We start from the raw sequence: 27,525 nt of genomic DNA, 5'->3' as shown, positions 1-27,525 counted from the left end.
TGTCCAGTATTGCCCCATTTCTCTGTCACTCTCTCTCCCTCCTCACCCATCCAGTCTTGCCTAATTTCTCTCTCTTCCCTTCCATCCATTGCAGGCAGCACAGTCTCACCCCCTGCCTCCCGTGCACCTCCGCTGGGCCTGTGGTAATAAACTACCATGGAAGACAGGTGGAACCCAACTTTCTGCAGTGCCGCTAGTGCTTCCTGTGCCAGTCCCGGAAGTGTACATCAGAGGAGGCAGGCCAGGAGCAGGAAGCAGTAGTGGCACTGCAGAAAGCCAGGTTCTGCAAGTCTCCCATGGTAATTTATTAGCTCGAGTCTGGAAATTCAGTCCCAATCAGCTGCAAGCTGCGTTTGACATCACTTGGAAACCCTGTAGAGGGGGAGAAGCAGAGAGATGGAAAATATTTTTAACTACTTTCCAAATTGTACTTTGTTACTAAATATAGTACAGCTTAAATGTAACTTATTACAAGTAAAAAGTACTGAAAAAAAGTAACTCGTTACAAATAAAAGTACTGCCAATTGTACTTAAGTACTCTAACAAAGTACTTTGTTACTAACCATCTCTGTTTGCCGGTCGTTAAGACCTAAGACCTTGTTTACTATGGTGTGCTAGTATTTTTAGTGCATGCTAAAAATTAGCAAGTGCTAACCTTGTAGATGCCCATAGGAATATTATGGGAATCTACATGGTTAGTGCGTGCTAATGCTTAGCATGCACTAGAAAAACTAATGCACCTCTAGCGTGGCTTAGTAAACAGGACCCCTAGTCTAATTTCATCAACTATAGCCGCTATAAGAAGCTCAGTACTATGTACCTGCCTAAAACCATATAGATGTTCATCCAAAATTGGATATCTTAACAAAAATTAGCTAATTGTTCATAAACAGCCTTTTGTAATACTTTAGCAAGTAGTGGCAGTGATGAAATAGGGCGGTAGTTTTCTAAAATATCACAACCTATCTTCCAATCCTTCATCACTGGTCGTACTGTATCTACCTTTAACTCTTTTGGAACAAAGCCATCTTGCAATGATTAATTCACAATATAAGCCAAATACTTCAATATTTCACCTCCCAAAGCTTTTAACAAAGCAGGAGAATAAACGTCACCTATAGCGCCAGCTGGTCGACACTTCTGCAAGTACACTTGAATTTGCGAAATTTGAAAAAAACACTCCAGCATTCTTCAACATGTGTCACAGGATATATCTCATTAGTGACCCATATAATGGTAGAACCTAGTGGTAGGGTAAACTCTGTGGAAAATAAACATGTTGGAAGTTAAGGTCCTTTTACAAAACTGAAGGAAGAATCAGCCTTAATGTGACCTTACATAGATCTTTCCCACTTGCTAAGGCAATTTTTACCACTTTCAGAAAAACCTCTTATGGCCATGTAGAGTTACCATTAGCATGTGGCCATTTTTAAAAAATGAATGTGTGAGAATTTGGCACCACCTATTTAGGAGGTGGTAAGGGCTCCTGCATTAACTATAGGCTCACCATTTAGCACATAGTAATGTAGATTCATTGGTTAACGCAGGAACATTATTCTCTACACCTGACATGCTGTCTCAAAAAATAAAATTACAAAAAAATATAATTACTATGTGATTAGCATATACAGATGTCAAAACTAATGTGGAATGCTTTAGCACATCCTGCATTAAAGGACTCCTTAGTTTTTTTAGAATGTATTAAATAGTTATCCATGGTGCGACCGCACCTCGAATATTGTGTTTAATTCTGGTCACCGCATCTCAAAAAAGATATAGTGGATACAGTGGAATTAGAAAAGGTGCAGAGAAGGGCAATGGAAATGATAAAGGGGATGGGATGACTTCCCTATTAGGAAAGGCTAAAGTGGCTAGGGTGCTTCAGCTTGGAGAAAAGACAGCTGAGGGGAGATATGATAGAGGTCTATAAAATAATGAGTGGAGTGGAACAGGTAGACATGAAGCATCTGTTTACTCTTTCCAAAAATATTAGGACTAGTGGGCATGCAATGAAGCTACAAAGTAGTAAATTTAAAATGAATCAGAGAAAATGTTTCTTCACTCAACGTGTAATTAAACTCTGCAATTTGTTGCAAGAGAATGTGGTAAAGGCAGTTAGCTTAGCAGGGTTTAAGAAGGCTTGGGTGGCTTCCTAAAGGAAAAGTCCATAGACCATTAAAATGGACTTGGGGAAAAGCCACTGAATATTTCTGGGATAAGCAGCACAAAATGTTTTGTACTTTTTTGGGATCTTACCAGGTATTTGTGACCTGGATTGGCCACTGTTGGAAACAGGATGCTGGGCTTGATGGACCTTTGGTCTGTCCCAATATAGCAATACTTATGTACTTATATATGTAGAGAACAAGCCAGTAAAATTCCTTTCCCATACAACTAAACAGACAAGAAAAGAAAAGAAAATGGAAGCTATGTACTACTTTAAAATTGAAAAATGGCAGGCTACTTTAAAAAAAGAAAGGAAAAGAAAAACTACTAGATAAGCCATGGGGACCCTCAATCTATGAAACCGATTAGACTACTGCATTTGTTTGAATACAGAATAAATGCCAGAGGTCAACATTGAGAGAATATTGAGGTCTTCAATAAAACTCTGCTGGTAAAAAAAAAAAAAAGATGAAATACACAGTGTAAAAGAGCTTTCAGCTAAATCTCTTCAGAGGTGTGGTTATTAGTTTTGGAAGGTCTAAAGCAGAGGTATTAACCAAGTCAATACTGGATGATATGGGAGAGAATAACATCTTGTCAATTTGATAAGCTGGAAGACTTTCTAACTTCATTCTCTATTTTATTACTGTTATCTTCTGTGGAGTACAAGACTTACAGTCAGTAAGTAATAAACTCAGGGTGCTGGCAGTCTTCTAGCAGAAAATAAAAGCTTCTCTGCACTATCCTAAACACTGACATTTTAGGTGCAGTTGAAAACGTGCAAGGAGAATTAAAATGTGGATGGGTGGGCATCATGCAAGCTTTGATTCTGTGCCATTTGGAGACATGTGACAAAATTTAATGCAAGAATAAGCTAGTCATGGTTCCTTAAACCTATGCTTACATGAATGGAATTTGTAAGAACTAGTTTGTCATGTTTTAAGACAGTTATTTGCAATCTGAGAGTTGTATAGGATGTGTTCATTTACAGTATTCATGCAAGTATTTTAATGAATATTCAACTGTAAGGCAAAAATCACTATTTGTGTAATGCACTGGCAGTTAAGAAAAAAGAGATAAAGGGGAGAACTGTGAAATACATTAAAAAAAAAAAAAACAATATTTATGACAATTTTTGACTCACTGAAGAAAGTCTCCATTTTATTCAAATAAAGAAGAATTTGCAAACATAAGGGCCCTTTTATTAAGCTATGGGGCCCTTTTACAAAGGCACACTGAAAAATGGCCTCTGGTAGTGTAGATGCATGTTTTTGGCGTGCACAGAATAATTTTTCAGTGCACCTATAAAAAATGCCTTTTTAAATTTTTGACGAAAATGGATGTGTGGCAAAATAAAAATTGCCGTGCATCCATTTTGGGTCTGAGACCTTACCGCGAGCCACTGACCTAGTGGTAAAGTCTCACATGGTAACTGGGTTGTAAGCAGGCACATCAAATGCCACTTGGTTTGCGTCCGATATGTGCATACAAAAATAAAAATTATTTTTGGACATACGTATTGGACACATGACAAAAAATTAAATTACCGCAAGAGCCACACAGTAGCGTTGGGTGTGCGTAGACGCTTACGTGGCTTAGTGAAAGGGCTCCTATGTTAGGTGCTAACATGTACCTAATACAGCCAAAAATGGAGTGTCGCAGGACGGCTCAGGCATCTTTGCAGTAACTCCAAAATATGTGCATGTTAACTGCACGCTAAAAATATTTCAGATTTTCAGGGGGGTTTTCATGGATGAAGAGTGTTTTCTCCTATGTTCTTAACAAGTTAATGCATCTACATTACTGTGTTCTAACTGGTTAGCAAACAGATACCATATGAGCCTTTATCACTTTCAAAATGATTGGTGTTAAGTGCGCATGTAGTAATTTTTAAAAATTGCTGTGGACTATGGCTATTACAACAACAAAAAAGAAAACTAGCCATTTTACGGCTGTGGTAAAAATGTCCTGTGCTAGCCCCAATAGAGGTCTTTCCCATGTGCAAAGGCCACTTTAAGCACTGTAGGTAAACGGCCAATTTTTCCACTTTTGCAATAATGGCCACATGTAATTTTCCTATTTTTTTTAGATGGTAAGGGCTCACATGCTAAGTGATTAGCATAGACACACCCACTATTCACCCCCAAACATACCCCCAGCGCTAAAATATAATCGTATTTATAATATGACAATAAAATCTTTAGGCCAATAAACATATACACCCGGATTATATAAAGGTCACCCAAATTTTGGTGTGGATCTGAAATCCACAAAAATGAATTAGTAAATGAGCAGCTAATAATCAATTATTGGAGTTTATTGGTACCAACTTGAATTTATGCACAGATCAGCTGACACATTATTTTATGCTGCTGCATGCCTAAAATGTCTCATATGCAGCCCAAAAGGGAACATGGTCATGGGAAGGACATGGGAGAGTCATGGGCATTCCAAAATTTTCAGCACAGTGTTATAGAGTACCAGGGTTACATGCCCAACTTGCGCAACACATTTCAGCAGGCGTAAATCTCCAAAGCTGAGTTAGGGGTTCCACATTAAAAGCCAGATTCTATATATGGTGCCTAAAAAAATCCGCATGGTAAACATTTCCGCTTAGGCATATTCTATAAGCAGTGCTGAGATTTAGGCACAGTATATAGAATATGCTTAGTTGCCATCCCAGCGCCTAAACTACAGGTGTCCATTTATATCAATGAAAATGTGGCATAAATCCCTGCGTGTAAATTTATTCAAACTGGGACATATTCTATAACTACACACATAAATTTTGGAATGCCCACTAAATGCCCATTTCTCAACCCATAGCCACTACCCTTTTGAACTGTACGCATTAGAATTTAAGCGTATTATGTTACAGAATACACTTAAGTATTTGTGCACTTAAATTCTAATTATTACCAATTAGTTCTTATTATTGCTTGTTAAGTGCTGTTATCAATGCTGATTGAATCCGGAGGGGCATTTTCGATAGAATGTCTAAATCAGAATTTGGACGGTTTACAAAAACGTTCAAATTCCGAATAGGAAAGAAGGTCATTTTTGAAAAAGATAGACGTCTATCTTTTGTGTTTGAAAATACTATGGATGTCTTGTGATTTGGACATTTTATGATTTGGACTAAACGTCCAAATGCAAAACATCCAAAACAGAGGCGGAGTGGCTTAATGGTTAGTGCAGCTTGGAGCTTTGCTATGAGACGTTTGTTGAGTGAATAGTCTTGTCGATAAGTTTGTGACTTCTAGGGTAGTGAAGGATCAGATCATTTCTCACCTCTTTCAATGTATTCTTAAGAGGTAAGATGATCATATCTGATAGGTATGTAGGCGATTCACCATGAATTATGAGCCAGAAAAGAAAGGAACTGAGCCATTTAATCTTCTGAGCTAATTCTTAAGAATTTGTATTTTCATTTCTTTCACTTAAGCATAGGGTTTCTCTTTTTTCCTCTAAGTTCTACTTTAGATTTATTTCTGTAGCAAACACATTAAATACCATAGAATTTCAATGACTAAATTGTGGATTCTATACAGAAGAGTTTTTATCTATTATAAGAATGCACTTACAAGAATCCCTTTACAAAGCCTTTATAATCCTAGTTAAAACGTTGTTTCTCCTTATCAAGGTGTGCTGATTAGAATGACTGTGAAAGTCTTTTTATTAGGTTCCATCCATTTTCTGTATAAACAGGGTTGTTTTTTTTTTTTTTGCTTACAATGGATCATATTTGCCCTGTTCTTACTCCATTCCTGTATAATGTTCAAACACATGCCTAAAACATATCTGTTGGTAAAGCTTCTCATTAATCATGTCTACTGCACAGATCAATAATTCACATTAAATAAGGAACTGTGTAACTGCAGCTACCCCTGCTTGTTCTGCTGTGCTTGCTGGCTGACACATTTATTTTACAAGAGTGTTGTGTCATGATCCCTTTGGCATTTTATGCAATTTCTTTTCTCTCCATTTTATTCTGGGTTCATCAAACACTTACAACTGGCAAAAGCAGCCTGATCACTCTCCCGCTCTTACTAACATACCTGAGTAATTTGGTATTTTGTTCACTCTGATATTAGCTATGAGGGGTCAGGAGGGAGAGGGGAAGGGAAAGTTACATGTGGAATATTTTTGCTATACCTGGTAATTACCTGGTAATCCCCCAAACTGTAAAGCAGTGTCTTCTTTAGAATGAAACAAGGACGATACAGGGACAAATTTAGTATGGAAGTGGGCAAGTCAAAAACCAATTCCACAACTGAGAAAAATCTTGGGGGGGGGAGGGGCTGTAAGTGAGAAGCTTTGTCAATCTGCTGTTTCTGATTTGATGGACGTTCTAGTTGCTCTGTTTGCCGCTGTTTCATCCGATTCTAGCAAGGGCCATTAATAACCCACTCCTTCAGCTGATGTCATTGCGGGCTGTCTTTAAAACACCATCTGCCATGAGAGGCAGGATAGCTCCAATGGGATGTCTACAAAGGAGAAAGCTGAAGGTAGTCATGCTATTTTATCAAAGTTACCTGATGCTAGGGTCCACCTTAGGAGTCAGCATTATTAAGATGGACATGGGGGAAGCCACTGCTTGCTCTGGGATTGGTAACATAGAATCTTGCTACTAATTGAGTTTCAGCCAGGTACTTGTGACCTGGTTTGGCCACTATTGGAAGCAGGATACTGGACTAGATGGACCATTGGTCTGACCCAGTATAGCTCTTCTTATGTTCTTTAAGGTCCTTACGGATAAAATTGAGAGTGATTAAGGCCTAACCTTATTTATTTATTTATATAGTTGTTTATGCATTTATTTATTTACTTGTTTATTGAGCAGCTGAATTCATACTTCATTCTTCCCTAGTGAAAGTAAGGATGGTCTGAGCTATATCTGTAGTCTGTTAAGGGATATTTTACTATGCTTACTGCTGCAAAGAAAAAAGGTTTACTGTGGGATGCGCTCGGGCATCCCGTGCTAATTTTTAGATGTGCTTGTGCTACCCATGTGCTAGAAAATAGAAATAATTTTTTAGCTCTGGGGGCAGGTCTGGGGGTGGAGAGTAGGTGTGTTCTGCACTACTCAGTTAGTACAACTACATTTCTACCCGCCAACCGATTAGCGTGTGGTTAGCATTTGAGTTCTTACTGCCTACAAAATAGATGGCAGTAGGTGCTCAAAAGCTAATGGGAAAATTATACCATTGTCACTAATAGAGAAAATAAAAAACTGCTGCCATCTTTCTCCTGCAGTAAAAATGTTATTAGCGTGTTGGAATGACTCACATAAGGAAGTGCTAAGGCCACTTTTTACCGCAGTTTGGTAAAAAATCCCATTAATAAATTACTGCCTTTTTTTCTTTCTCTCTACATATATATTTTATTGACATATCTTGATGCATTGTGTTTCAGTGATATGTTAGATTACAGTATGATTATTATAGTGTAATTATTTATTTTATGTTTGCTGCATACAAATTTAGATTGACTTTTCATTCAATAAAGATGGTCCATAAATGCAATATCCACAAGGAGAGAAAACCAAAAGGAAGCCCATAAAATACAGACAGTAACAGTATACAGTGGCAAATACCAGACAAATGAGCAAATAGTCCAGATATAGCAGTTCTTTATTGTAACTTGCAAATAGGACTTGACACAAGTCGTGTTTTGACACAACTGCCTTCCTCAGGAGTCCATAAACTAAAAAAAAAAACAATAATAGCAACAACATGACCATAACACATATGTAACAATAGTATACAAAATCAAAACAATGACAATCATATTATAAAACCTATCAACAAAAGAAGTGTGGAGCTGAAAATGGTAGAATTTTAAAAAATATATAAAAGTGTTATTAAAAGAGAGTTCCTTACCCATACATTACTATAACGATGTGTAGGAATGGAGAGCTGTATCCTATAACAAAATTAAGTTGCTTCACATTGGAAGAGTACTGTTGCAAACAAAAAAATGTCAGAGGATTCTTATATGAGACAAATTATTATTTTCAATGTAATATAGGAGAATTTCCATTACCTGTATCTGCATCAAGCAAGTTCTGATTATATATGATATTTTTGACACAAATAATCTTTTGGTTTGACTGTGCATTCGGTTATGATTTAATACTGTGATTTATATTTGCATTTTTTAATTTGTTTGTTGCTGCACTTACAATATTTTCTCCAGGTTGTTCAAATTCATCATTTGTTATTCTATCTGATACTGCTCTCTATTACTATACTACATTATAGTACTGAATGAGTAAGGAATTTTTAATCATATTTTTTATGGTTTTACAGCAAAGAGCTGCTACTTCTGGACTATTTGCTTGCATTTCTGGTATTTCCCACTGTGTACTGTTACTACCTATAAATGCAATATAACAACAATAATAACACATCAGAGCCATTCCCATGTCTAGGCTCCTTTCCTTTTCTGCATGAATCAATAGTGTGCACCTTTCTGCATCACATGTATGTTGCCAGAGCTATTTCAAGGGATTCAGAAACACAAGAGAAGCTAGCAGCTTGCTAGCTTTGTATGTATAGTTTCAGGAAAGGGCAATGAGTAAGACAGGAATGCAGTTTTTTTTATTTGCAAACTACTGGAGAAATCTAAACTAAATAACTCCCAGGTCAATAATCAGCTGGGGCGATCAATGTTTTTCTTAAACAGTGGTCATCGTGGCAAAATTAAATCTAGATATTTAGCACTGCTATCTGGATAGTGGCCCACACTAAATATCTGGAATCATCTGTAACTGGTACTGCTGTCTGGAGGGCAAAGATATGGAGACCTCTATCTGGATAGCAAGCTAGATAAAGTTAGCACAGCTCTTTTATTGTTCTACTGTAGCTGGATACTTATCCAGTTAGCGGACTGAGGGGCCCTTTTACTAAGTTTCGTAGGCATGTCCTCTGCATGTCAATTTTGAACTACTGCCCAGCTACCATGTGGCCTGGGCGATAATTTCATTTTTTATGTGCATCTGCTACATGTGTCGGAACATTTTCTGGCGCGTGGCGCTTACCAGGTGGTAATCAGCATTGTACGCATGCTGACGATTAGCGCCTGGTTAATACATGAGACCTTACTTCTAAGTCAATGGGTGGTGTTAAGGTTTCAGGCCCAAAATGGACACGTGCCAATTTTCATTTTGCCTCATGTCCATTTTCTGCCAAAAAAAGGCTTTTGCAGGTGCGCTGAAAAACGGACCTGTGCACATCCAATACATGCGTCGACACCAATGCTGGCCATTTTTTTGGTACACCTTAGTAAAAGGACCCCTAAGTATTTTTGCTAACTGGATAACTCCTAAGTCCACCCATATGTTGCCCCCATACCCCACTACCACTAATAGTGCAAAGGTAGTCTCTAAAGATATTTAGTGCCACTGAAGATCTGCAAGTAGGCCCAACTACACCATTTATCCAAATGATGGCAACTGTTATCCTGATAAATGGTTTTGAATATGCAGCACTCAGATTTCAAATGCTTGCTCTGTATAGGTGATCCAATCATGATAGGCCTTATCCCAGGCTAGAGGCATTTTTTTCATGTCATAGAATCTAGATGCGAGCAAGGGCCTGATATTCAGTCTGCAGTGGTGAATAAATTTAAAAGCATTTACCACCATAGGTCCTTTTTACAAAGGCACACTAGTGTTTTTAGTACACTCTAAAAATAAGCATGCGCTGAATGCTAGAGGCGCCCATATATTCCTAAGGGTGTCTCTATTGTTTAGCATGCACTAAAAATGTTAATGTGCCTTTGTGAAAGACCCCTAAATTATTACTGCTACTACTATTTATAATTTCTAAAGTGCTAAAAAGATGTATGCAGCACTGTATACAAAACACAGAAGAGACCGTCCCTGCTCGACAGAGCTTACAACAGACAAGCAGGGCAAATAATGGATAAGGGACTTATTTATTATGGGACTGATTAAAACAAACATAGGTACTGAACAGATGTATAGACAGTTGAGTTAAAATCAGCCTCAAAAAGGTGGATTTGAATAGGACCAGAGACAGAGCATTGTGTACCAATGCAGAAAGTCTATTCCAGGTATATAGTGCAGCAAGATAAAAGGAACAGAGTCTAGAGCTGGCAGAGGAGGAGAAGTAAGAATTAATAGAGATACTGAGGAGCTGCAGAATGAATACACTTGTAAGTCAGAAGGAGGAGTTTGAACTGCATATGGAGAGGATAGGGAACCAATAAAGTGGCTTGAAGAAAGGGGTTATATGAGTATGGCAGCACTGACAGAAGATAAGTTGTGCAGCAGAATTTGGAACAGATTGAAGAGTAGGAAAATGGTTTAGTGGGAGACCTGTGAGAAGCAAGTTGCAGTAACCTAAGTGTGAAGTGATGAGAGTTTGGATAAGTGTTTTGGTAGTGTGCTCAGAAAGGAAGGGGCAAATTGTGATGATGTTATAGAGAAAGATACAATAGGTTTTAGCAGTCTGAAGGATATGTGCAGAGAAAGAGAGGGTTGAGTCAAAGATGACCCCCAAGGCTACAAGCTGACGAGACATGGAGGATGTAAGTGTGATCCACAGAAACAGAGGATGGGGTGGATTTAGGGGGGGAAGATAAGTTCATTCTTGGCTATACTTAGTTTCAGTTGACAGTGAGATATCAAGGTAGCAATGTCAGACAATCAGACTAAAACTTGTGCCTGGATTCCTGTGAAATTTCTGGTGTGGAGAGGTAGATCTGGGAGTCATCAGCATAAAGATAATACTGCAAACCATGGAAGGCGATCACAGCATCAACGAATAAGTATAGAGAGAAAAGACAAGAAGACAAAAGACAGAGCCCTGAGGTACACCAACTTATAGTGGGATAGCAGTGGAGTAGGATTCACTAGAGCATACACTAAAAGTGACATGGTTGAGACAAGAAGAAAATCAAGACAGAACAGAGCCCTGAAATGCAAGTGAGGATGGCATATCAATAAATAGATGGTGATCAACAATGTTAAAAATAGCAGACAAATTAAGAAGGATGAGGATTGAGTAAAGACCCTTGGATATGGCCAGAAAAAGGTCACTGGGGACTTTGGCAAAGTCTGTTTCTGTTGAATGTAAAGAGTGAAAGCCAGATATCTATATGAACGTCAAAGATAAGGGCAGTGAACAACATATTCAAGTAGCTTAGATAAAAAGGGAGTAGGAAGATGGGATGATAGTTGGAAGGGCAAGTAGGGTCCAGTGAAGGTTTTTTTGAGGAGTAGTGTAACCACAATATGTTTGAAAGCATCAGGAACAGTTGCAGTGGAAGTGAAAAATTGAGGATATGATACATAGAAGCGATGATGATAGGAAAGACAGTGGGACTGGGATCAGAGGAACAGGTAGTGAGTTTGGAGGAGGAAAGATATATAATTTCTTCTTCAGTGATTATAGGTTCTGATCTAGGAGGTTTCCTCCTAGGCGGACGGTCTTGGAGAACAGACCAGTGGCCCCTTTAAGATATGGCATGAGAGCATCAGGCCACAGTTTGGTGGCCCAATGCTCCCAGACTGATAGACAAGTACTGCTTGGTAGGTAGCTTGCACGCTGCATTATTCTTTTATGATAAGAGTCAGTAGCCTGCGGTAAAGAAATACTGTGGTTGATGACTCCTTTGTTAAATCAAGGTGCAGTAAAAACAGTCCTTTTACTGCATCTTGATAACCCCCCCTTAAACACTTGAAATGTTATAATAAAAAATACATATATTTTTTTTCATATAAGGAGAAGTTCTAGATGAGATAAAGCTGCACTTGCTATACAGCTTACACTGATGCACAGAGCTAAGTGGTTTACATCAAAATATTCAAAGCTAAGAGACAGGAAAGGAACTACAATGTAAGATAGGATAGGATAAAATTAAAAACAACATAAGAATACCGTTACGTAGAAAGGATGCTCTCCTAGTGGACATGGTAGAGACAAAAAGAGTGAGGGAATTTTAAACAAACAAACACATAAAACAAATACATCTTCAGCATCTTCATCATCGAGATAAACACAGAGGGTCCCTATATAGCAAGAGAATGGAATAAAAGTTTAGAGCATATCTGCTCAAAGTGGAACTTAAATGACTTTAAAAAAACAGCATAGCAGTAACCTGTACACAATACCAGTTATAACCCTAACTGGACAAACAAGAAGGCCTATTCTGTTTATTTGGTTGGTTATTTTTTTGGGTCATCAGTTAAGGGTCTTTTTACAAAACCACGGTAAAAAGTGGTCTGTAGCAGTGTGGGCACATCTTTTGGGTGCACACTGGGTCAGTTTTTAGGAAAAAGGACATTTTTTAATGGGCCGGGAAATCGGTGTGTGCAAAAATTAAAACTAGTGTGTGCCTATTTATGTCCTCAGACCTTACCTCCAGCCATTGACGTAGCAGTAAGGCTCACGTGCTCCTCGCATGGTAACTATGCAGCAAGCACCAATGTGGCCGTGCGCCTGATTACCTCCAGGAATACATCCCATGGTAGAAAATAGAAAAATATTTTCTACTGTGGGATTCAGTGAGCGCCAAACTCAGCATTACCACTTGGCACACATGCTACCCTGGCAATAGTGTCAATATGGTATGCACTACCCGTGGAAAAGCCCTCCCGCAGCTTTGTAAAAGGGTCCCTTAGTATATTATTATATAAAATAAGGAGGCATGGGCTTAGTCCAACGATTTTCCATTGAGAAAAATCAAAAGTATGTATACTTTTTTTTCCTCCCACAGGAATCAACGATATCTCAGTAGAAAAATATGAGTTTAGCTGGGTTTACATAAGTACATAAGTATTGTCATACTAGGACAGACCAAAGGTCCATCAAGCCCCGCATCCTGTTTCCAACAGTGGCCAATCCAGGTCAAAAGTACCTGACAAGATCCCAAAACAGTACAATACTCTTGGTATGCTTATCCTAGAAATAAGTAGTGGATGTTTCCCAAGTCATTTTAACAGCTCCTGGCCAGTTAAATAGCACTGAGCTGGCTAAGTGCTAATATTTATCTCGAGATAGCCTATTATCTCTGCTGATTATTAGTGCTTAGTATGTACCCCTGGATTCTATATATTGCTCCAAAAGTTTCACGTGGAACTCTGCGCACATCACCAAAGAGTGCACTCGATTTAATGACTCAGCAAGCAATAATGAGCACTAAATTGAATTTATGCACAGAAATATGTGCACACAGCATTTTATAGAATACAACTAGATTGTAATATGCACATCTAACATAGTGGTGTTCTGCTCAAAGAAAGTGGGAATCCCTAGAAGTTGTGCACATAGTTATAGAATTAGTTGCATAGCGGCTAACTTGCTATATCATACTATATAAGTGTCTAACCGTGAATATTCAGCATTTCACCGACAAAGTTTAGCTGCCAAATAGGACCATCTAAATAGCAGTCTTATCTTTGGCTGGTATAAACTTAACTGGCCAGTGCTGAAAATTAACTTGGCTAGTTAAGTTTAAGCCAGCCAAAAAAACCTGGATATTTTAATGCTGGCCACCAAAACGGCCAAGTATTGAATATCCGGGCTCAGTACCAATCACAGCACATAGCTGGCCATCCTCCTGTGGGCTGAATATCTGAGGGATGTTAACTTGATTTTGTGCAAAGAAAATTTTCATGACCAGCTAATGAATATGCAGCAATGAATGCTCATCCCTATTTTGCATGCCTGAAATGAGATGATACTTATGGATAGAGAAAGGTGTCAGGGCTCTTGAGAACAGGACAATTGGGAGCAGACAATTTAGTGCTAGGGCAATTGGGAGCATACATTGCAGAGCGGGCAATTGGTGGTGGACCAATTAGTGTTGGACCACTGTGGTGCTAGGGCAATTGGGAGCAAATTGTTTTCCTGGTGGCTGTTTCTTCAACTAGAAGGGTTTCTGAGCTCCAGTCATTGTCTTTCAGGGACTCCTTTTTGCAGTGTTTGTAGATGAGTGTGTCTGTGTGCGTGGTTCCTTCCTTTCTTCCAAAACTGGTTTAATCTTTTCACCTCAATCAGATGATTTTTCTCCCATCCTTTTTGGAGGGAGGATTATGGTGAGGACTATGCTTCCCTACATCTTCTGGATTTGAAATGGTAACTGGTGAATTCAGCACCAGGCAATTGGGAGTGAACAATTTGGCATGGACAATTCATCATAGGATAATTCGGAGCAGCTATGTTAATGGAAAATAATGACTAATTCTTCACAGGTCAATTAGTAGCTTTTGATGTCTCATTAAGTGCTCTGGTAAGATGTGACATCATATCTTTTGAATGCTATAGAAGTGTTTAAGGTCAATTATAGGCATCAATGAATGCATTTACTGCAATCTTTAATCCAGAAATTCATGAATGTCATTTTCATTTCGGACAATGCATTTGGTGTAAGGTGCAGGAATATGGCTATGCCAGATGATACAACAAGGATCCATATTTCATTATGCACATCTGGATGCTCGTTGCTCTTGAATTCATGCTGATTCACAAGAAAGTTCATGTTTACAAAGAATTTATAGAGCTTGAATTGTTTCCTGAAGTCAATGACCTTCTGAATTACTTCAAAGCCACTTTCATTGGAAGACAGCAATGACGATGAAGAGGTGGTACTCTTTTCCCTTCCAGCATTGTGGACTGTTACCAGGCTGTTCATGATGACACACCACAAAAAAATAATGCATTTGAGGGATGGCAGAACATATTTGCATGGTCTATGCAAATTGTCCATCCAACATTACCAAGGCTACTGCTGAAACTTCAAGAGGACTAGAGAATAAATCACCTGCATATCGAACGTTTCACTGCTGGAGTACAGCCTTCCTTGCAGAAGAAGATATATTGGGATCTCTATCATCAACTTTGAATGATTGTCATGGATTACACTAATTGTTCAACTATGGATTATTTACTTGATTGATTAAAAGAGTGACAAATCTATTTGGACATGTTCTGTTAAATGATTCTACATGTGGTGTATCCTTTACACATCTGTTTTGAAAATAAATCTGCTTTAATTGATTCTATAGCATTAGTCCATACTTTAGAGAATGCTAACTGGCTTTTTAAAAAAATAATATTTTCTAGTCGACTATCAATTTGCAAGATTAATTGACACTTTTTATCGTGTGTTTTCTTAATGAAGTCTTTACAAAGTTTTATTTTATCACTGTTTATCTTACTATTCACACCAAAATGTCTGCACCAATTTGTCCAGCAACAATTTGTCTACCACCAATTGCCCACTCTGAAATGTCCACACCAAATTGTCCACTCCCAATTGTCCACTCCCAATTGCCCTGCTTCCAGTTGTCCTGCTTCCCATTGCCCTGCTTCCCATTGCCCTAGAACCTAAGGAAATGAAGTAGCTCATACATTCCACAATTTGGAATGGGTTGAGAAATATCTGCCAAATGTTTAGGACCTGGTATTCTAAATGATTTAAGCAGGCAGGAAAGGCTACTGCTTGCTTACATCACACTCAATGGACCTGCTGCCAATATTCAACAGCATTTAACTGGTAGTTCTACTGAACATCGACATTAACTATTCCTTTTGCAAGTGAGTAAAAGTTGGAGTGTTCAGAAGGCAGAGTTGGATGCAGCAATATTCAGAGCCAGTGCCTGTGCAGCTAAATGATCAAGTAGGATGACATAAATAACATTCCTAAGTTTAGTTACTTAGCTATGCACTGAATACCAACTGGCACCCACATAGCTTTGGGGTAGTAGCTAAAGAAGTGGATGTGTTCCTCTCTCTCTTGCCTCTCCCAACATGGTCTGACCCCACATCCTGACCCCCTCTGATCATTCCCCATTCGCTCCTGTCTCTAGTAGCTCCATCTGGTAAAATGGCTGCCATGAGCTCCAACAGTAGTTTTATGATACTACTAGTAAAAAAGGCCCATTTCTGTTAGAAATGAAACGGGCGCTAGCAAGGTTTTCCTTGGAGTGTATGTTTCAGAAAGAGCGTGTGTGAGAGATGGAGCATGTGTGTCAGAGAGAGAATGCGAGAGAGAGAGAGAGACAGAGTGTTTGTGTTTGTGCGAGAGAGAGAGAGTGTGTGAGAGACAGTGTTTGTGTTTCTGTGTGACACTGTGTGAGAGAGAGGGACAAAGACAGTGAGTGTGTGAGTGAGAGTGTACGTGGCAGACAGAGAATGAGTGACTGCGTGTGTGGTGTGAGGAACCCCCTCACCCCCTCCCTCTCCCCTGCCCCCTTGCAGCCAGGCATGTGCAGCGACCTTCCTCTCCCCGTGTTCCCCCTGCAGCCACCCATGTCCAGCATCCCCTTGCAGGCACCCATGCCCATCAACCCTCCTCTCCCCCTGCTGCGTCCTTCCTGTCTCCCCTGCTCCCCCTGCAGCCACCCAGGTGGTCTCAGCCCCCCCTCAGCATCCCTCCTGTCCTCCCTGCAGCCAGCCATGTCCAGCGACACTTCTGTCCCCCTGCCCCCCTGCAGCTACCCATGTCCAGCGACCCTCCTCTCCTGTGCAGCCACCCATGTCTAAGGATGCTCCTCTCCTTTTTCCCTGTTCCTCCCCTGTGGCCAGCCATGTCCATCGACCCACCTGTCCTCCCTGATGACCACCAACCCTTCTGTCCCCCTGCCCGCCCTGCAGTGTCCGTCCTGTATCCCCTGTCCCCCTTGCAGGCACCCATGTGGTGTGTGGAGCCCCATCCCTATCTCCCTGTTCCCTGCCCCCCCTGCAGCCACCCATGTGCAGCGACCCTCCCCTCCCCCTGCTTCCTTCTAGCCACCCATGTCCAGCGAGACCCCCCCTCCCCCCCCAGCTGGCACAGCACCCAAAGAAATCCCCTTGTCCCCCCCCTTCGCGCATCACCCGACCCCCCCACCGTGGCACATCACCAAGCCCCTCCCCCCTCATCAACCCCCTCGCCACCCGCAACCGCTAATACAAACTGTGTCCGGCGGCTGCTGCTTCTGCTATTCAGCAGCAGCAGCCCGTACATAAAGAAAACAAACAAAAAAAAAATCCTCCTAAAACACACCTCCGTTGAGAAGCATCTCACATTGGCTGAAGTCTCAGCATGCGCTCCTCCTCTCCCCTCTGACATCTCGGCGTTTCTCCGGGGTCTTCCAGCAGGGGCACTGACATTGAGGGGAGAGGAGGAGCGGCTGCAGAGACGTCAGCCAATGTGAGATGGTTCTCCACGGAGGTGCATTTTAGGAGGTTGTTTTTTGTTTGTTTGTTTTCTTTATGTACGGGCTGCTGCTGCTGAATAGAAGTAGCAGCAGCCGTCGGACAGAGTTTGTATTAGCGGTCGCGGGTGGCAAAGCGGTCGATGTGGGGGGAGGGGCTTGGTGAAGCGGCGGGGGAGGGGTTGGGTGATGCGGCGAGGAGGGAAGGTGGGTAGGGCTTTCTGATGCCCCATTGCACGGGTTGTTGTGGCGATGCGGCGGGGGGCACTTAGAGGTGCACCGTCGAGGCTGTTTGTGTGTGTGTTTGTGTGTGTGTGTGTTTGTGTATTTGTATGTGTGTGTGTTTGTGTTTGCGTGTTTGTATGTGTGTGTGTGTGTGTTTGTATGTATGTGTGTGTGTGTTTGTTTGTGTGTGTGTGTGTGTGTATGTGTGTGTTTTTGTGTGTGTGTTTGTGTTTGTTTGTGTGTGTGTTTGTCTGTGTGTTTGTCTGTGTGTGTGTTTGTATGTGTGTGTGTGTGTGTGTGTTTGCGTGTGTGTGTTTGTGTGTGTGTTTGTTTGTGTGTTTGTGTGTGTGTGTGTTTGTTTGTGTGTGTGTGTGTTTGCGTGTGTGTGTTTGTGTGTGCATTTTGTGTGTGTGTGTGTGTTTCTGTGTGTGTTTGTGTGTGTGCATTTGTGTTTGTGTGTTTGTGTGTGCTTTTGTGTGTGTTTGCGTTTGTTTGTGTGTTTATGTGTGTGTTTGTGTGTGTGTTTATGTGTGTGTGTGTTTGTGTGTGTGTTTGTGTGTGTGTTTGTGTTTGTGTTTGTGTATGTGTGTTTGTGTGTGTGCTTGTGTTTATGTGTGTGTGTGTTTCTATGTGTGTTTGTGTGTGTTTATGTGTGTGTGTTTGCGTTTGTGTGTGTGTGTGTTTGTTTGTGTGTGTGTGGGGGTTGCGGGTGGCTTTTGTGGTCATGTGGTTGGGGAGTTTGCCAGCAGTCTGTAGCGATTCCTAGACAGGGGGAGGAGTACGGAAACACTCCCCCTGCCTGGGTCGTTGTTTGTTGGAGGGGGTTGCCAGTTGGTAGGGGTGCCTTTATGGATCCCTTTACTCTCTGTGTTCCGCCCTCGAGGGCGGGGCAGAGAGACATGGTGAGTTGGATGGCTTCACCACCATGAACTTACGAAACTGTTTAGGGATTTTGCAGATGGCTTCAGCAGGTTGTCTTCAGAATGTTGAGGTAGCGTTTTATGTACAGATGGGGCGTGGCTGATGGCGGGTCTATGAGTGAGGGTGACTGGTCCTAGCCTATGAAGACTATATGATTTTTGTGCTTCTCTGCCTTTGGGGTGAGCTTCAAAACGTTCAAGGTGGGATTTATTAATATAGATTGTTGAAGCTTGTGACAGCCATTTTACCAGATGGAGTCACAAGAGGCAGGAGTCACAAGGGACAGGAGAAAGTGGGAATCTGTATGGACTAAACTACCCCACTGAACTGCCAGGGATATGAGATAGGTCTGAACCCTCCATCACCCATCTATCTGTAGCCCCATCCAGACCCTATGTGTGTGTGTGTGGGGGGGAGGGGTTAGGAAGGGGTCAGACCATTTTGGGAGGGGTGGGAGGGAGGGAAGTGCATCCAAATCTTTGACTGCTACCTGGAAGGTATGCTATACTATCTACAGTTTATTACATATTAAATATTTCCAGTGCTTTTAATCTACCATTACCTATGAATGTTTCTCAACAAAAAAGAGACAGAGAAAAATTCATGAAAATATAATTAAATACTGTTACATGCTAAAGTTTGTCATTGTTCCTATACCAATTTAATCTCCTCCCATGAAATCCCAATACTGTTACACAAGCTTGCCGTTGTTCCTATACCAATACAATCTCCTCCCATGAAATCCCTTGAATTGCTCCTTAATAAATAATTAAATGATTCCACTTGGCAGACATGCAGGACATTTTGGCAGACACATTCTTAGAATAAGTATCAGTTTGAAGCAGCATTATCTATGGATGATTAGGTATAACACAGCATATACTCTGCTAACCCCCTCACTTTATCTGTGATAATATTTTGACAATAGTGTGTTAAACTACTGAGAGCAAAGTGTGTCTCTTGGGGAACAAAGATGACGAGATGTACACATAAAAAAATCCTGCAGATATTGTATGTTTTAGAAGTTCAATAAAAATTATCAAGGGATGGAAATGCTCTTGAGATAAAGTACAAAGCATTGTGAGAAATTATTCAGACTAGTCAAGGCCCAACAAAACACTGTCCATTACATAAGAGTTTCCTTTTTGTCTAGGAACTGTTATAGAGGACCTTCTACTAAAAAGCATTACCTTTTGGGATTAATATACTATTCCCCTTGTTTACTGAGCCATACAGCAATGCTGACACAGCCCATTCAAAGTGAATGGGTTGTGTCACTATTAGCACGGCTTAGTAAATGGGGGGTATAACACATAATTTTAATATGTGGCAAGCCAAAAACTCTGTTTACTAAGCTGTGCTATAGGCATGCTAACATTTTAGCGCCTGCTAATGCTAGAGACACCCATATGGGTGCATTAGCGTGCACTAAAAACGTTAGCACACGTTAGTAAACAGGGCCCTAATACTTTAACCAGAAGGAGTAGGTCATGCATTAACATTCTGATTAATGTGTGGTATTTGCTCCCGGTTAATGCAGAAGCACTTAGCACCTCCTATTTTAATAATAACTAGCTGTATTATAGAAAAGTGAGATATACATAGCCTATATTTTAGAAGTATGTTTTAAAGATCACCTAATTTACTAAACTGCAGTAGGATTTTCACTTACTACATGTTAACTGCAAAGATTAACGTGAGGTAAATGCAAAACCTGTGCCACAGCAGGTAGAGCTGTGTGGCTCCCTCTAAAATAAATAATAACCATGAGTAGTGCCATAGGAGTACAGTCTTGCGGAGTGACATGGAGAAGGGTGCACTGTCGTAACAGTACTCATGGTGATTAATTACTTTATGGGGGCCACCAACCCTAGACTGACAGGAGCTGCATTATTGGATTAGTGATAGCACAGCTACCCTTACACCTCTTCTTGAGGTGGCATTAAGTTCAACTGTATTATTAGCAATCAGGACAACAAGCATGAGATACTGACCTTGGTACTAGCTATCATAGCTATACATTCCTCCTCCCATCCATGTCACATCCATCTCCCATTCATTCCAGTGTAAGGCAGCTATGGCAGCATTTTTACCATGTACTGCTCTTTTTAATGTGGTTGGCAATAGTGTGACCCTGCACTACTGCCTACATGTGGTAAAAGCTGTGTTAGCTACGTTATGCAGCTTGATAAAAAGGACCCTTAGTAGAATGTTAAATGCAGTGACGTTTGGTTCAAAAGCAATTGGACAAAATGTTTAGAATTCTGATTTGATTTGACTTAAGTACATAAGTACATGCCATACTGGGACAGACCAAAGGTCCATCAAGCCTGGCATCCTGTTTCCAATAGTGGCCAATCCAGGTCACAAATACCTGGCAAGATCCCCAAAAAGTACAAAACATTTTATGCTGCTTATCCCAGAGATACTGGATTTTCTCCAAGCCCAACTTAATAATGGTCTATGGACTTTTTCTTTAGGAAGCCATCCAAACCTTTTTTAAACTCCACTAAACTAACCGCCTTTATCACATTTTCTGGCAGCTAATTCCAGAGTTGAATTACACATTGAGCGAAGAAACATTTTCTCACATTCTTTTTAAATTTACTACTTTGTAGCTTCATCGCATGCCCCCTAGTCCTAGTATTTTTGGAAAGTGTAAACAGATGCTTCACGTCTAACCATTCCATTCCACTCCACTCATATCTCCCCTCAGCCAACTTTTTTCCAAGCTGAAGAGCCCCAGCCACTTTAGCCTTTCCTTCTCTGCACCTTTTCTAATTCCAGTATATCATTTTTGAGATGCAGCGACCAGAGTTGAACACAATATTAGAGGTATGGTCGCACCATGGAGCGATACAAAGGCATTATAGCATCCTCATTTTTGTTTCCCATTCCTTTCCTAATAATACCTAACATTTTATTTGCTTTCTTAGCCACTGCAGCACACTGAGCAGAAGGTTTCAACGTATCATCAACGATGACACCTAGATCCCTTTCTTGGTCCGTGACTCCTATCATGGAACCTTGCATGACATAGCTATAATTCGGGTTCCTCTTTCCCACATGCATCACTTTGCACTTGCTCATATTAAACATCATCTGCCATTTAGACACCCAGACTCCATGTCTCGTAAGGCCCTCTTGTAATTTTTCACAATCCTCTCGCGATTTAACTACTTTGAATAACTTTGTGTTTTCAACAAATTTAATTATCTCACTAGTTATTTCGGCATGCATACTGGACATGCATAAAAAATGAAATAACCACCCAGGCCACATGGTAGCCGGGTGGTAGTTCCAAATGGGTGCATGTTGGGTGTGCTTAGGCATCTACGTGGCTTAGCAAAAGGACTCCAGAATTAGCACATGCAAATCATTATTATTATTATTATTATTATCAGGGCTTTTTTTGAGGGGGTACTAGGGGGTACTGAGTACCGGCACCTTTTCCATTGTCTGCTAAAATTGACCCATGGACCCCAAGTTTTAATGAAAGCACTTAGGCTCTACACACCAATTCTGCCTTGTCATAGATTCTGTGACTGGTTGCATGGGGCCTGGCTATTGTGGCTATTGTGGGGTGGGTCCCTCAATGATCACCCCACCCCTGGAGGGTGGCTTGGCATTTCGCTAGAAAAAAAACACACTGATTATTATTATTATTATTATTATTATATATGACATTTTAATCCTGTATTAGCCCAAGTATAACTCAGGTTCTATGTGGCTTACATAACAATTAGAGAAGCATGAACACATTCAAAATATATTAACAGAAAGTAAAATACATCATTTAATGTTAGACCAGCAAAACTTGAGTTAGAAACAGATGTAATTAAATACTTATCCTCCTGTTTTCTAAGCCACACTAGTGGCTGCCGCGCGCTAATGCTGACACAGCCCATTCACTTTGAATAGGCTGTGTCAACATTGAAGCATGGCTTAGTAAACAGGAATTTAGTGATTTAAGCTAGATAATTGAAATATGGAGGAAAAAAATAAATGGCTATAATGCTAATGCTCATGGCAATCCTGTTAGCATATGCTAAGCTTTAGTGAAAGAACCCCTTAATGGCTTCTGAATCACCTAAAGAGCTATCTATTAGCTCAGGTGGTAGGAGTCCACTCTCACCACCACATGGCTCCCTGAATAACAAAATGTTGTGATGTAGAAAGTGGACAGTCCTTTGGAAGGAACATGTGATTTGGCTGTAGCCCAGAAGCACTCTGTAGGACTATACATTTCAATGCCTCCAAAGTCTGATTTTTCTGAGATTGATCTTGGGAAGTCTGACAGGGAGGATTCTCTGTTAGACATGTGGGAGTTGTTTCTTCGATTGAAGGGTTGTTTAGTGGGATTATTAGCCAGTTATGCTCCTTTTTTATGAATGCTGTCAATAAGTTTACAGAAATGGATTCCAGATTAGAGCTTCTTGAAAAACAAGTGCAAGTGTTGGAGCTTAAGGTGCAGTTCTTCCATGCAACAGGTATGCCTGTAATTAAGGATAGCATTAGTGTTCACCTTAAGAGAGAATCTATGGATAATTTACTTCATTCTAACAATCTTAAGAGCCCTTTTACTAAGGTGTGTAGGTGCCTATGAGCGTCCAACTTATGTCAATTTGGAACTACTGCCCAGCTACCGAGAGCCTCGGGTGGTAATTTCATTTTTTATCGCGTCCAATAAGCGTGTCCAAAAATATTTTTTATTTTCTACCATGTGGCGCTAACCAGGTGGTAATTGGCAGAGTACACGCACTGATGATTACCTTCTGGTTAACACATGAGACCTTACCACTAAGTCAATGGGTGGCAGTAACCAAAATGGAAGTGTGCCAATTTTTATTTTGCAGCACGTCCATTTTCAGCCCAAAAAGGGCCTTTTTTGCAGGCATGCTGAAAAATAGACCTTCACTCATCCAAGACAAACATCTACAACAGCGCAGGTCATTTTTCAGCGCACCTTAGTAAAAGTTCCCCTTAGGTTGTTCCGTAGACATGTTTGTTATATCTGAGATTTTGTTGAAAAAGTATTTTAAGGAGGTATTTTGTCTTCTGATCCAGATTAAGAGGCCCTTTTATAAAGGCACACTAAAATGTGGCCAGTGGTAGCAGTAGCCTGTGGGTATCCTGCGCGCTCCGGCCACCTCTTAGCACGTCTAAAAAAGCCATTTTTCTATTTATAGCATTAATGGCCAAATGCTAAGTTCCCAATTAGTCCCTGGTCATTTATCGTATGAGCCCTTATCGCCTCCTATTTAGTAGGTGGTGTTGGCTCACACTCTAATCTTGCGGTAATCAGACAGCATGGGGCAATGTGGGTGCGCTGCCGATTACCACTGGGAATGTCTCCTGTGGTAGAAGACAGAAAATTATTTTCTACCATGTGAAACGGCATTTGCCAAAATCAGAAATACTGCTGGGTGCCTGAAAGTGCCCAGTGGTGGTGCTATTTTGGCGCATGCTACCCGTACAGTAGCCCTACTGCACCTTAATGAAAAGGGCCCCTAAGTGCTTCCCTTCTGACCTAATTATGATGGGAGACGCTCTTGGATTCAATGACGATGAAAGCATGGACTTAACAGTGTTTCTCAAAGATTCATAGGAAGATATTTTCACAAGACAGACATTTTTGGTCAGATCAGGACAAGTTAACAGTGCTGTGATCTCATGTTAAGCTTAAGGACACACTGTTTTTTGGGCAAAAGATACAGGTGTTCCTTGATATTCCACAGCCCATGTAGGCATAAAGGAAACAGTTTCTTGACCTCAAACCATCTGTGCTAAGCATTGGGTTATCCTTTTTCTATGGTATCCCTATAGGTGTTTGGTGGTAGTACAGGGTTGGAAATATGTACCCAATAGATTTAGATGTCTTTAATAAGGATCAGAAGGTTTGAAGGTTTTGCTTTGGAGTCATTGATTGAATTGGATTCAGTTTGTAGACAGTCTTATCTAACCCCGCTGTTTAGTAAGCCGTGCTAGCGGCTGCCGTGTTGCAATGCCAACACAGCCCATTCAAAGTGAATGGGCTGTGTCGGCATTAGTGCACCACAGCTGCTAGCATGGCTTAGTAAATAGGGGATATTTATTTATTTCCTAATTTTGTGTTTTTTTTTTACTTTCTGTGATGTGGACGATGGATGATGGAATGATATGTATTTCGTGGTACAAATATTGGACTAGATTCTATATATCACCCCTAAATCTTTGGCACCAAAATGAAATTTTCCTAAGAACACTCTATAAAATGTGACTTAATTTAGGCATACTTTATAAAATAAGCCTAAATTTCTGTGCGGTATATAGAATACGTCAAGTTGCCATGACAGTGCTTAACTCTAGGCACGACCTTTTATGCCAAGTAAAACTTGGTATAAATACTGGCTCCTAAGTTAGGTGCAGAGCAGGTGTATTCTATAACCCTGTGTGTAGTTTTCTAGAATGCCCATAACCTGCCCATTCCACACCCATAACCACGCCCCTTTTGGCAGCACACAGAATTTACACACACCACTTTGTAGAATACGCTTAACAGGTAGTGCGTGTAAATTCTAATGAATGCCAATTAGTGCTGATAATTGCTTGTTGATATCCAATTATCAGTGCTGATTAGCTTGTTAACTAACTACGGGGTCCTTTTACTAAGGTGCACTGAAAATGGCCTGCGTTAGTGTAGGCATGTGTTTTGGGTGCGCGCAGATCCATTTTTCCGCTTGTCTGTACAAAAGGCTTTTTTTTAAAAATTTTGCTAAAAATGGACATGTGGCAAAATAAAATTGGTGCATATCCATTTTGGGCCTGAGACCTTACCGCCACCCACTCACTTAACGGTAAGGTCTCACACGTTAACCAGGCAGTAATCATCTACACGCGTATAATGCCGATAACCACCCGGTTTCCACCATGCATCAGAAAATAAAAACTATTTTCCGGCGCAAATAGCAGGTGTGTGTAAAAAATGAAATTGCTGTCCGGGTCACACGGTAGCCAGGCGGTAACTCCAAATTGACATGCATTAGGCACACACTTGATCATACACTTGATTCTTTTTGCTTTCACCAAAAGGAATAACTCAGACACACTAATAGGACATTAGGAGTGGGATACAGTTCCTTGGATGGATCATTTTGTTTTGAAAGTTTTTCTAAGACCACAACTTAAGAGTTTCAATCCAGGTCTAAGAGTAATACATGTCTTGGCCAGGGGAAAAAATGACTGCCTGTACAACACAATATTATTCGTTTCAAGAAAGTGTTAGTCTTTTTTGTTTGATGAGAGACATGTTGTTTTAGTTTCAATCTATTTGATGAAAAAGATGCTTTTTAGTTTCAATGCATTAGTTATGCAACTGTAATTAATGTTTTAGATGTGCAATTGATGAGAAAGATGTTTTTTTTAGTTTCAATGTATTAGATATGCAATTGTAAATACTCCTGAAGAAGGACTTATTGTTTATAATCTGCTCAGAATCTCTTTTGAACTTAGCGGAATATAAAAATCATATAGCATAGCATAGTAACCTTTTCCTTATATCACTTCTCTGAGAAAACTCTCTATGGGGCTCATTTCCGAAGCACTTAGACTTGCAAAGTTCCATAGGTTACTATCCTGCTTATTTTCGAAAGAGAAAAACGCCTATAGTGCGACCTAAATCGGGAGATAGATGTTTGTCTCGCAAAGGTGCCCAAATCGGTATAATCAAAAGCCGATTTTGGGCGTTTCCAACTGCACTCCGTCGCAGAAACGAATAAAGTTGATGGGGGCGTGTCGGAGGCGTGGTGGAGGCGGAACTGGGGCGTGGTTATCAGCCGAGGAGAGATGGGCATCTTTAGCTGATAATCGGAAAAAAAAAGGCGTTTTTACTGCGATTTTGGGTCACTTTTTTTGGACCTTTTTTTTCATGAACAAGTCCCAAAAAAGTGCTCCAACTGCCCAGATGACCACTGGAGGGAATCGGGGATGACCTCCCCGGACTCCCCCAGTGGTCACTAACCCCCTCCCACCAAATAAATCCCACTTTACAAACTTTTTTTCCAGCCTGTATGCCAGCCTCAAATGCCGTACCCACCTCCATGACAGCAGAATGTGTTCGATCCTGTCACAGCCTTTCCCTGGGTCAGATGTGGCTCTCGGGTGCAGTACAGGGTCACATCAGCATTGCATTGTGGTGGGTGTAGGGTATTGGGCTCCGTGATTTCATTAGCTTCTGTTACAGTCTCATGATGTTGGTAGTTGGTAGGCTCTTCTCCCATGGTGCTTTTCCCCCTGCCTACTGGGTCAGACTGTGCCCTGTTGTGTTTCCTGTTGTAGTCCATGCGGTAGTGGCCATTTTTGTAAGCCAGTTTTAGTTCCCTTTCCTGTGTTAGCCACGTTAGAGAACTCAGTTCTTCCCTTGAATGTGGCTGAAAGAGGGCATTGTACAACATTCTGCCAGCTCTGACCTACTGCTCATCTCAGTACCAGGGAGACTCATTGCCAGCGGGGCACAACCTCTGATCTGCAGTTAACTGTGAGTAAAGGCGGTTATTCCAATAAAGGACGTTTTCAGAGAGATTAGTCTTCAGGTGTCAACTGGTGTGCCAATGTTATATAGCAGCAACCAGTCCTAGAGGCCTGCATGTATGCAGGTCCCTGGAACACTTTTAGTGGGTACCACAGTGCACTTCAGCCGGGTGGCCACAGGCCCATCCCCCCCCCCCCACACCTGTAACACTTGTGCTGGTAAATTGGAGGCCTCCAAAACCCACTGTACCCACATGTAGGTGCCTCCTTCACCCCTAAGAGCTATGGTAGTGTTGTACATTTGTGGGTAGTGGGTTTTGGGGGAGGGGGGGTTGGGATCTTAGCACCCGTGGTAAGGGAGCTATGCATGTGGGAGCTTTTTTTGAAGTCCACTGCACTGACCTAGGGTGCCCAGTTGGTGTCCTGGCATATCAGGGGGGCCAGTGTACTACGAATCCTGGCCCCTCCCATGACCAAATGGCTCGGATTAGGACATTTTTGAGCTGGGCGTTTTTATTTTTCATTATCGCTAAAAA

Source organism: Microcaecilia unicolor, chromosome 6 (genome assembly GCF_901765095.1).
Source record: "Microcaecilia unicolor chromosome 6, aMicUni1.1, whole genome shotgun sequence".
Taxonomy (NCBI): domain Eukaryota; kingdom Metazoa; phylum Chordata; class Amphibia; order Gymnophiona; family Siphonopidae; genus Microcaecilia; species Microcaecilia unicolor.
The sequence above is the reverse complement of the archived record's forward strand: the minus strand, read 5'-3'. Positions refer to the sequence as shown.